Here is a 12279-nt window from a genome sequence, read left to right on the forward strand (position 1 = left end):
ATCTCATCTTCCTATTATTCAATTCCTTAGTGGTGTCTTTTGTTTCTATTCCTCTTTGGAGTTCATCTTTGGTTATATGTTGCAACCCACTCACATGCACCATGTACTTTTTCCATTGTCTTCCATGTGATACTCATTTTTAGTTCTTTGGAAGCAGCCGTATTCTATATCTTATTGCCATAAACTAACACTATTCAAACATTAGCATTGGAAAGATGGGCCTTCAATTTCATCAGAAACACGAGGTTAGCAAAGGATCTTTACTATTTCTCAAAAGCAATCCAGCCCACTCTCTTCCTCCTGTTCAACTCTGGGCCCAATCCACCGTTCCTCTATATTGTCTGGCCCAAATATACATAGTGTTGGACAAGTTCTATAGGCTATCCATCCAAATATATGTTGAAATCTGAGCAATAGAAAAAAAAAGTAATTACACAGTTCATTCTCTTTAACCCAGAAATACCATTACTTGGCCAATACTCCAAGAAGATTAAAAAAAAAGAGAGAGAGGAAAAGGACTGACAGGTGCAAAAATATGTAAAGTATCTCTTTTTGTAGTAGCATAGGGGGCCATAAATTGGAGCATGGCTTAAACAAATTATGGGGTATGAATATAATGAAATATTATTGCATCTTAAGAAATAACTAAAGGGAAGGTTTTAGTGAAACCTAGGAAGACTTGTATGTGTTAATAGAGACTGAAATAATAAGAACCAAAAGAAGAATTTACACAATAACTATAATACAGTAGGAACAAAAAAACAACTTTGAAAGGCTTAAAAACTCTGATCAATTCAATGACTAATCATGACTCCAGGCATGGAATCAGCTACCCATCTCATGACAGAGAGGTACTGGACTCCAGCTACAGAATAAGACATATTTTTTGGATGTCGCTAATGTTTTGCTTGATCGTGAATATTTGTTCTGAGGATATTTTTTTCTTTTCTTTTCTCAATTAAAAGGTAGAAGGAAAAGAAAATCCATTTTTGTTCAGGAAGTGTGTCCCTGAGGAGCGGACCTATTTGACTCATCCCAGCAATTAATCTACCCAACGACCAAGACTCTATGTCTAATGAGAAAGGAATTGACTCCTTCCAAGTGAAGTCCATGATAAGAAAAATTTGTTGCTATCACTTGAGCCCACTCTCCCCAGGGATGGAAGTGTATAGGGAGTGTATGCTGCAATTCAGAGAAATATTTTTGCTTTTGGGTTCTTACGGTATGTTTTCACTAAATATCCCCTTGTAATCACTGATATGAATGATATTGAAGAGATATTAATCAACATTAGTCAATTTGGGAAACTCACTTTGAAATGGAAGCTCAAGCTTCCACAGAAATACATTTACAACCCTTCAGAGGTACCCATAGAACCTCAAAAGGGAGATGTACTTGCCTGCTAGGGACTTTGTTTGTTAGTACAAGTAGGAATGGGGATAAGAGCCCTCATAACTACAAAGGCTATATTTGAAATCAATAAACAACAAGCACAATGGGATCTCATAATCTACACATCTTCTAGTTAATTGTGAAGTTACAAATATATAGTCTTTTATTGAATTCCATTTGTGCAACTCTACTTATTTTCTCCATAAAGTCATTCTACAATGCCTTATTATGGCATAGAAGTGATTCTGGGTACTTAAAGGCTATGCCAACAGAATGTAAGTTCTGGCACATTCTATAATGTTGGAAAGGTCTTGAGTAAAAAGTTGAGACAGTTTTCAGAGGGCAAACCTAGCTAAATATAGAGAAACCTTGTTAGTAGGTTGGTCACCTAGTCATGATTGCAGGTGGAAGTAGTGTTGGTTATGGCAAAGTATTATTAATGTAACAAAATATATATGTATGTATATATATACATACACATATATGTATATATGTGTGTGTGTATATATTATTATATATATATATATATATATATAAACTATTTTGATGTATCAACTGTAAGAAATATCACAGCTAGAGTCACTTGAAAGCATCTAGATATAGTTCTACCACTCAGAACTCTTAGGGTGCCATTTACAATCTCTTCTCAAGAATTCTATTCATAATGTTTCTTCATAAGATAAAAGTTAAGTTCACTCTCTTAGGAAGAAGCTCTCTTAGTCCTTTCTCTGTCTTACTCATTCTCTCTCCACTCAGAACAGATAACTACAGACAGTGATAGGTTCAAGACCTGTTATTTCATTGGTATAAGAAGCTCCCAGACTAAAAAAAAAATCCTTTCCAATGCAGATTGGCTTCTTATATTCTTAGAAAGTTGCCTAGAGTAGTATCTATCTGAAGCCAAGAGTAAGCATTATATGTAATGGGTATGAGCTAGACACCTTCCCATAAGATCAGGGGTAAAGCAACAATGTCCGTTATTACCACTCCTGTTCAATATCGTACTAGAAATGCTAGCTAATAGCAATAAGGCAAAAAAAAAGGAAATTGAAGGAATAAGAATACACAATGAGAAGACAAAATTATCACTCTTTGAAGATGATACAATGGTATACTTAGAGAACCCTAGAGAATCAACTTAAAAACTAGTTGAAATAATTAAAAATTTTAGCAAAGTTGTAGGCTACAAAATAAACCCAATTAACTTATCAGCATTTTTTATATATTACCAACAAAGCACAGCAGGAAGAGATAAGAAGAGAAATTCCATTTAAAACAACTGCAGACAATATAAAGTACTTAGAAGTCTACCTGCCAAGACAAACCCAGGAACTACATATGTATGAATGTAATTACAAAACACTTTTCATAAAAATAAAGTCATATCTAAATAACTGGAGAAATATCAATTGCTCATGGGTAGGCTGAGCCAATGTAATAAAGATGATAATCCTACTTCAATTAATTTACTCTTCAGTGCCATGGTAATCAAACTACCAAAGTATTATTTTATAGAGATAGAAAAAATAATAACAAAATTCATCTAGAAGAACAAAAAGTAAAAAATATCAAGGGAACCAAAAAAACATGTGAAGAATGGTGGCCTAGCAGGTTTCAAACTATATTGCAAAGTGTTAATCTTCAAAATAATCAGGCATCAGCTAAGAAATATACTGCTGGATCAGTGGAATAGATTAGGTAGACAACATGCAATAGTAAATGACCATAGTGACCTAACATTTGATAAACCTAAAGATCCAAGCTTTGGGGGCAAAAACTCACTACAGAATTCAACAAAAATTGCTGAGAAAACTAGAAAGCAATCTAGCAGAAAGTAGGCGTAAACCAACATCTCACACCATGTAGCAAGATAAAGTTAAAGTATGTACGTAATTTAGACATAAAGGATATCATAAGCAAATTATGAAAGCTTTGAAAATTTTACCTAGCAGATCTATAGATAAGGGAAGAGTTTATGAACAAATAAGAGACAGAGAATCATGGGAAGTAAAATGGATAATTTTGATTACATAAAATTAAAAAGGTTTTGCACAAACAAAACCAATGCAGCCAAAATTAGAAGGAAAGCAGGAAATGGGAAAAAGATTTACATTCAGTTTCTCTTATGAAAACCTCATTTCTCAAATATATGGGAAATTGAGCCAAATTTATAAAAATAAGAGTCATTCCCCAATTGATAAATGGTTGAAAGATATAAACAGTTTTCAGAAGAAGAAATCAAAGCTATCAATAGTTATATTGAAAAATGTTCTAAATCACTAATGATTAGAGAAATGCAAATTAAAACAACTCACAACTCTCAGATTGACTAATATCACAGAAAAGGACAGTGACAAATACTGGAGTAGATGTGGGAAAATAGGTACACCAATGCACTGTTGGTGAAGTTGTGAACTGATCCAAGTGTTTTGGAGATCTGATTTGAACTTTGCCCAAAGGGCTATAACATCATGCATTCCCTTTGATTCAGCAAGACAACTACTAGGTCTATATCCCAAAGAGATTCAAGTAAAAGGAAAATGACCTATAATTACAAAAATGTTTCAAGCAGCTTTTTTGTGGTGGCAAAGAATTGGAAAGTGAGAACACACTTATCATTTGGGGAATGGTATCATTTGGGGAATAAATTATGGTATACAGTTGTGACAGGATACTATTGTGTCATAAGAAATAACTAATAAGATGATTTCAGAAAAGCCTGGGAAGACTTATATGAACTGATGCAGAAAGAAGGAAGCAGTACCATGAAAATGTACACAGTAACAGCAATAGCATAACAATGATCAATTGTGAAAGACTTAGCTACTTTAATAAATATAATGATCCAAGGCAATTCCAAAGGACTCATGAAGAAAAAAAGTTATCTACAGCCAAAGTGAGAACTGATGAACTTTGAGTGCACATTGAAGTATGCTTTTATTTTTTACCTACTTAAATATCCTTGCCTTTTTTTGCAACATGACCAATGCAGAAATATGTTTTGCATGACTTCGCATGTATAATTGATATATTGCTTGTCTTCTCAATGGGTATGGAAGGGACTGGAGGAAGAAAGAGAACTGAGTACTCAAAATTTTCAATATGAATGTTAAAATACAATTATTTTTTAAAAAGAAAAGAAAAGAAAGTTGCCAGGAGCACTAAGTGTGTAAGTGACTTGTCCAGGGTCACAAAACCAATATGTGTCAGAGATGGGTCTTGAATTCAGGTGTTCCTGGCTACAAAGCCAGGTCTCAAACCATTATATCACTCTGTCTCTCAAAATTCTGCAAAATAATAATGCAACTCTAAGTCTCCTGACAGGTTCCTCTCAAAAAAGTTAAATTATCACTCCCTAAGTTTCCATTCTCTTAAAGGGACACTAACAGCATCCATAGTATTTTTGGTTATTAAAAGCTAGATAAAGCAAGTATTACATTTCTCTCCATGGGCAAAACTTATTCAACCTACCGAAAAGTCATTTGGGTTACATCAAAGCTGTATTAATATTAACTATAATACACATGTCACCATACCACATTTCACCGTGCTTTGACAGACTAAGTTTCTAAATTTTATAGCTAGGAACTGAATTTGTGATTTCATTGATATAGAATCCTTATTCAAAACAGTAGTTCATTATCTTCCCTTCAACTTACAGCCTTCAAAAGTTATCTAGAGCAATGATAGTTTAATGGCTTGCTCAGGATCACACAACCAGTATGGGTCAAAGGGGAAACTTCCCTGCTTTAAGACTTTCTCTATATTTAGTATGCCATTCTGCTTATCATCCTAAAAATTACATATAGCATTGTTGTCCTTTAGTCATTTCAGTTTTGCCCAACTCTTCGTGACTCTATTTGGAATTTTCTTGGCAAAGATACTATAGTGGTTTGCTATTTCCTTCTCCAGATCATTTTACAAAGGAAACTGAGGCAAGCAAGGTTAAGTGACTGGCCCACACCACCAGTAAATGTTTGAGGCTGGATTTGAACCCATGAAGATGAGTCTTCCTGATTCTATGTCCAGTCACACACACACACACACACACACACACACACACACACACACACACACACACACGTACATTTTTTTTCTCTTTTTGTATACTGTTGTAATATATAGTATAACTTGAATAACATGAAAGACGAATAACCCTGGGGCAGCTAGGTGACATAGTGGATAGAGCACCAGCCCTGAAGTCAGGAGGACCTGAGTTCAAATCCGGCCTCAGACCAAACACTTAATACTTATTAGCTGTGTGACCCTAGGCAAGTCACTTAACCCCAATTGCCTGAAAGGTAAAATTTTTTAAAAAAGAATAACCCAAAAATCCAACACTAGCCATAATGATAATAAAATGTCTTAAATATAATAATTTATGCCTAACCCATGCATAAACACATCAAAAATACAATAAATAATATTACCATCAAAAAGTACAAAGCAACTTCAGATATAATTCATCAGAAACATCTGACAGCATTAATGATCACACCTGTATAGATTGTCCCTTTATCCTGGGGAACTCTATAGCTGAGGTCTGAGACAATAAAATAGTGCCTTTGGGTTCAGACCTTCCCCATTGTCCAAAAGGTATCCTCGTCCCAGGTAGTACTGGGCAGTTATCGAATGTCCACACACAGTATTTACTTCACTCAAAGCAAGACTTGTTTCAAGAACTGTCTGTACTGACTGGGAAACAAGTTAGCTTCAACATTCTTATATACTGTTCCAATTTAACAGTTTCCTTTTAAGCATATATCTTAATAAGTCTTGTGTATCAAGGTGATGATTTTTGGGTCTCTAGCTATCTTTTTATGTCTACAAAATAAACGTATCAATGTCTTGTAAGTAGATACAATTGCTCTCTCTCACTTACCAATTTCTTCTTTATCTGAGATTATCTCACGGTCCAATTTTTCTATCTAAACATAGTCTTTATATCCACGTTCTTCCACTGCTAAAGTATTTTTCCCAGCAAATCTGTATCATCATGCATTGATGTATGGTAACCAACTCAGATATCATACCACCATGTTCCTCAATATTCCTTGGACATCAGCATCCTTTGACCCTAGTGATAATTTTCCTCTCAAGTACACTTTATATGTTTACAGCTATGTAACCCATATTTGTGACAGAAAATAATCTTACTTGCCTAATCGTATGTTAGTGGTGGCATTCTCATATAAAATGGTCATGATCTGGCCAATGATGAGATAATGCTTACTGTTTTGAAGATTCAAAATCACCTCTATTCCCGGCCCTGCCATGGATCCCCAATGCCAATTCTTTAGAATTCAGCATCTCACACAATAATTTTGCATTTCTTTTTTGGATGTGTTCATCACTTGTGTCCATCCAAGCTGTAGTTGTACCAGTAAATATTTCTGCTCCTTCACAGTATTACGCTGATTTGGATTTTGTATCAGAATCACAATCTCTGTTCTCTTGACCTTTCATCTTCACAAAGAAGATGGCTTTGTCTGCTGTTCCATCATGCCACAGTTTCTGCACTTTTGCCTTCAAACCTGTTAAAAGTGTATCTTACTGCACAAGAGGGTGTTTTGTAGCTACTTAAAACTGAGGGTTTTATTCTGAATTGAGTTATTCAACACAATCTTAGACTGATGTTCAAATGTTTTTACTTTTTCTTGAAAGTGCATAAAAATCAGATGTTTATTATCGGGTACTGTACTGACTAGCCTATCCTGATGCTCTTCTATCTACTTACTAAGGCTAAGAAAGAGTGTTCAGATAGAATGAGTTTCGCAGCTTCCATGTAAGTTACTAAGAGCAGCCTCTTAAAGAATTCATTTAAAATAGAAAGTTCTTGTTTACCTAGGATGATATAAATGAGGCTCTGATTTAGGAAAGAAAATCAATCAAGTATTTATTTAGAGCCAACTGACTGCAGAGATGCAGCATGTCATAGTCAGGAAGACATGGGTTAAAGTCTACCAGTTTTGTGTTGTCGTGCAGTCATTTCAGTCATGTCTGACTCTATGACTCCATTTGGGGTTTTCATGGCAAAGATACTGAAATGGTTTGCCATTTCCTTCACCAACTCATTTTACAGATGAGGAAACTGAGGCAAATAGGATTAAATGACTTGCCCAGGGTTACACAGCTAGTAAATGTCTGAGGAAAGATTTGCTGAGTTCTTCTTGACTCCAGGCCCTGGGCACTCTATCCACAGTTACTAGCTGCCCCTAGCTGTGTGACCCTAAGCTATCAATAATACGTCGGTTGCTATCAGCTTTTATGGAGGGAGTTTCCACACCAAGAAAACCATCAGTCTTTGATGTATTCATTTGAAGGTATGTGCCTGACACTCTCCTCGGTATAGTGAGTGACAGAGAAATGAAGATGGATTAGTTGACCTTTCAAGGTTCCACTAGCCCATGGATCATATGATTCCCTAAAACATCCAAAAAGCACTTTGTGTTTTCTGTTTGATTTATTCACCTCCCTCCTTAATAAGGTCATGGTCACTGAAACATCAATTATCAGAGATAATGCTTTATTACCCATAACAGCAAGAAATAAAAAAGACAGAGACAAAGGAAATAATACATTATTTTGGATCATTTTGAAATGAAGGTCACAGCAAAAATGTCAAATCAGTCAAGCTTAAGAAAACTCATTGGATCAGGAGCGTCAACCTTTCTAAACTGGGAAGAATGGAATCTTAAACCAGAGATGAAACTTAATATAGAGGTTTTCTTGGATCTCTATAAAGTTCTGCATATGGTAAACATCAGGCATCTCTGTAGCCCAATGAGAATTGTCAATGTCCTTCTCGCATCCCGAGACCAGAACTCTCTCCCTTAGTTATTACATTAAAAAACAAGACAAACAAACAGGTTATGACATTTACATGGAACGAGCCTGTGTACTACGAAACAAACCCAAGCCACACAGAGCCATGCTTTGCTAGCAAAGAAAGCCTCTGTTTCTTGCTTCACTTTCATTTTAATCAGTGATTTTCCTTGTTGAGCCATAAGTGTTCTGCATCAACTACAGCTCTCCCTCCCACTGATCTTCAGCTTGTAGATAAAGACGGGTTATACATGGTCCCTGCTCAATGGAGAGCAAGGTGTGTTGTGGTTTTCTGAGCATAAATTGATGGTCTGCTTTCTGAGCTGTTCCAACCTCAAATCAAGCTGGAGTTGTGATTTGAGGGCCCTTTCCTACTGAATTGAAGGAATGGACGGAACTTGCTGCACTGAGTTATTGCAAGTACTAGCATTGAGTCTGGGGCCTCCTCTCGAAGGCCCAAAGATTACAACAACAACAGCTAGCATTTATATGGCACTTGAAGGCCCACGAAGCATTGTATAAAAATGATCTCATTTTATCTTGTAACAACTGTGGTAGGTAGATATTGTCTCTAATTTACAGATGAGGAAACTGAGGCAGATTAAGTGATATGCCTAGGGTAACAAAGGATAATAAGTATCTGAGGCTGGATTTGAACGCAGATCTCCATTCCTCCAGATCCAGTATTCTATCCAATGCTTGCATTCTAAGAGAATTGAAATTCATTTTCTATATCCTCTCTCCTCTCCCTAACACATTAACCCTAAAACACAGTGTCCCAGAGCAGGACAGGCTGTCCACAAAACCATGAGACCCTCATTAAAAAGTAGCTCTTGGGAGGAAGATCTCATTGGTACAAGTTACCTTTCCAGGCAAAATCCCAGCTCTTTTCTCTAACCTTGACCCCACAGCTCCAGGTCACCTATTTTATCACTTTCCAATAATACACTTCCTTATCCCTGCCCAACTTGCCTATCTATCACATCGAAATACAGATTTTTTTTTCTTTTCAGGCTCAACACCAAGACTGTTTGACTAAAAAATTGCTCTGTCTTCTGTTAGAATTTGACCATCCTAGCACCCATTCATCCAAAACACCAACCAGATTTGCTCCTGAATATCCATTCTCAAAACCTAACTGCTGATCTGGCTCCTTTCATCACACTGCAGGGGAAATTCTCCCCCAGTTGCGGGAAGTCCACTTAACAGTATGTGTAAACATCTGAAGAAAGGGGCAAATTGATCCAGACCTTATGAAAGTACTTTGTACCTGAGAATTTTTGAAGTGTCTCTCGAGATGTTTTGGGTGTCAGATAACTTATTGACACATCCTGTATCTAAAATGTGTCTAAGCACTTTAAAATAAAACTCCTGGAGACTGTGATTAGTCACTTCAGATCAAAGGAATGAACTGAACATCTAAAACCTTTCAGAGAGAAAAGCACATCTTAGAGAGGTAAATTTGTTGTTGTTTACTCCAGTAGTCGTGTCCAACTCTTGATGACCCTGTTTGAGGTTTTCTTGGCAAAGATACTGCAGTGATTTGCCATTTGCTTCTCCAGCTCATTTTACAGATGAGGAAACTGAGGCCAATAGGGTTAAGTGACTTGCCCGACAGCAAGTGTCTGAGGCCACATTTTAACTCAGGTCCTATTGACTGAAGGGCCAGCGTTTTATCCACTGCAAGAGCTAGCTGCTCCGGAGAGGTTAATACAACCCAACAAACATTTGTGTTGAGCTCCTACCATTTAATAATAGTAGCAGGCAATTATGTAGCACTCTGAGGTTTGTTTTGCACTTAACAAACCTGAGAGGTAGGTGCTAGTATTGTTCCCCATTTTGCAGATGAGGAAATTCAAGCAGACAGAAGTGAAATGATTTGCCCCCGCCACATAGTTAGTAAGTGTTCAAGATCTGATCTGAACTCATGTCTTTCTGATCCAGAAGTCTATCCACTATCCTATCCAGATGCACTGCATATAAGATACCAAGGTAGGTGCTATAGATACAAGAATAAAGTGAGAAAATAGTCCCTCCTTTAAAGAATTTGCATTCTACTGTTGGAACTAGTGGGAAAACAACATGTGAATAGACAACCACATATGATTGTTGATAGAGGGAGAAAAGAAACAGGCATTTACTAAACACCTACTATGAGTCAGACATGATGCTCAGAGCTTTACAATTATGTTATCTCACAGACCTGGGACGTAGGTGCTGTTATTATCCTTATTTTATAGTTGAGGAAACTAAAGTCAAATGACTTTCCTAGAGTGATTGAGTTTCAATCCTGCCTCAGAAACTTACTAGCTGTATAATCCCAGATAAGTCAATTAACCTCTGTCTGTCTCAGTTTATTTATCTCTATGTTGTGGTTTGTCCATTTCAAAGAGGACCAATGACATCACAAGCAATGTCTTGACTGCCCTGTGAATTGGATTTAAGTGAGGTAGAGTTGCACAAAGTTATCAGTCTCACTCTTTGCTCCAGAGTTGTCAAAGTCAGTGGCAAGACATAGGTCAGGACAACTAACAATGGCCCTAGATGCAGTGGATGGCCTTGGGGCATCTTTGATGTCTAACCAAGCTCTCAGGGCTCCATAATACCTGGTTCAGCCACCTTCGTGGCCATTGGAACAAACTGTTCCACCCCTTCTGTTGAGGGAAGTCTTCACATGCTTGAAGTAGACACCCTCCTAATTCATTGATGAGTGTGAGGCCTCTTGATTACCCTCAGCCTGGGTTAGCCCATCTGCTGAGATGGTTTTACTGGAACGTGGCCTCCGTGCATGCCTACAGCTTCTTGGAGCCACAAGAGTATAACGAGGACAGCAGGGATTTCAAGGTCCCTTCTAGCAATGTGATCTTAATCCAAGCCAACTCTACATAGGTCAAGTTAGCAGCAGCCTGTTTTGTGATTTTTAAAGCAGTGAGGGAAGTCTGCCCTTCCCACCCACTCAATAACAAAAAACAACTCTCTTCCTCAAGACTAATGCCTGCAATTCCTTTATTACAGATTCATTCCTTTCTATTTTGTAAACAGTTAAGTAATATTAAATATAATTAATTCATTGTCACTATTTCTCCTAATTATTATAATATGATAGGTAGAGATGGTGTGGTGTAATGTATTCTGGTTTGGGAGTCAGAAAACCTGAGTTCAGTCCTGCCCATTACACACTCTGGCCATGTGACAATAAGCAAGTCATTAAATTCTCAGTGCCCAAGGCAACTCTCTAAGAATAAGTTCATTCAATTTAATAAACATTTATGAAGTGCTTACTATGTGCCAACTAGGTATTGTAGTAGATAGAGTGCCAGCCTTGAGTCAAGAGGACCTGAGTTCAAATCTGACCTCAGGTACTTACTAGCTATGTGACCCTGGGCAAGTCACTTAACACTGTTTGCCTTGGTTTCCTCATCTGTAAAATGAGCTGAAGAAGGAAATGGCAAATCATTCTATTATCTTTGCCAAAAAAAACCAAATGAGCTCATAAAGGGTCTAATGTGACTAATCGACAAAAAAAAAAAATGTGCCAGGCACTGTGCTAAGCATTGGGGATATAAAAAGGAGCAAAAGACAATCCCTCCTCTCAAGGAGCTTACAATCTAATGGGGGAGACAACATGTAAACAAATATATACAGAACAAAACATATAAGTTGCAGAATAGTTATCAGTCTTCATTGGCAGAGGGAGTTTCCTCACCAACAGCATCCCTACATTGATGAAATCAGAGAAGCTTTACCAAGAAAAATTATAATAAATATTTAGCTCACATTTCTATAGTACATTGTTACAAAGAGCTCTTTGCAAAATAACCCTGGGAGGTAGGTATAGGGTAATTATCTCCATTTTATAAATGAGGAAATTCTAGGTTCAATGAGGTTTAATTAATTTGCTGTAGTAACACAACTAGTAAGTAGAGAAGCAGGATTTTAAACCTAAGTCTTTCTAGGAGGTATGGCAGGTTGCCTTATAAGTCACTTACATTTTAGCATAATTTAGCTGTTGTTTATTTTTTTTAATCCTTTCCTAAAAGCAAGTTGTGGAAGTGAGGAAAC

This window comes from Phascolarctos cinereus, unplaced genomic scaffold (assembly GCF_003287225.1).
Source record: "Phascolarctos cinereus isolate Bilbo 61053 unplaced genomic scaffold, phaCin_HiC Scaffold_726;HRSCAF=1367, whole genome shotgun sequence".
NCBI classification, from domain to species: domain Eukaryota; kingdom Metazoa; phylum Chordata; class Mammalia; order Diprotodontia; family Phascolarctidae; genus Phascolarctos; species Phascolarctos cinereus.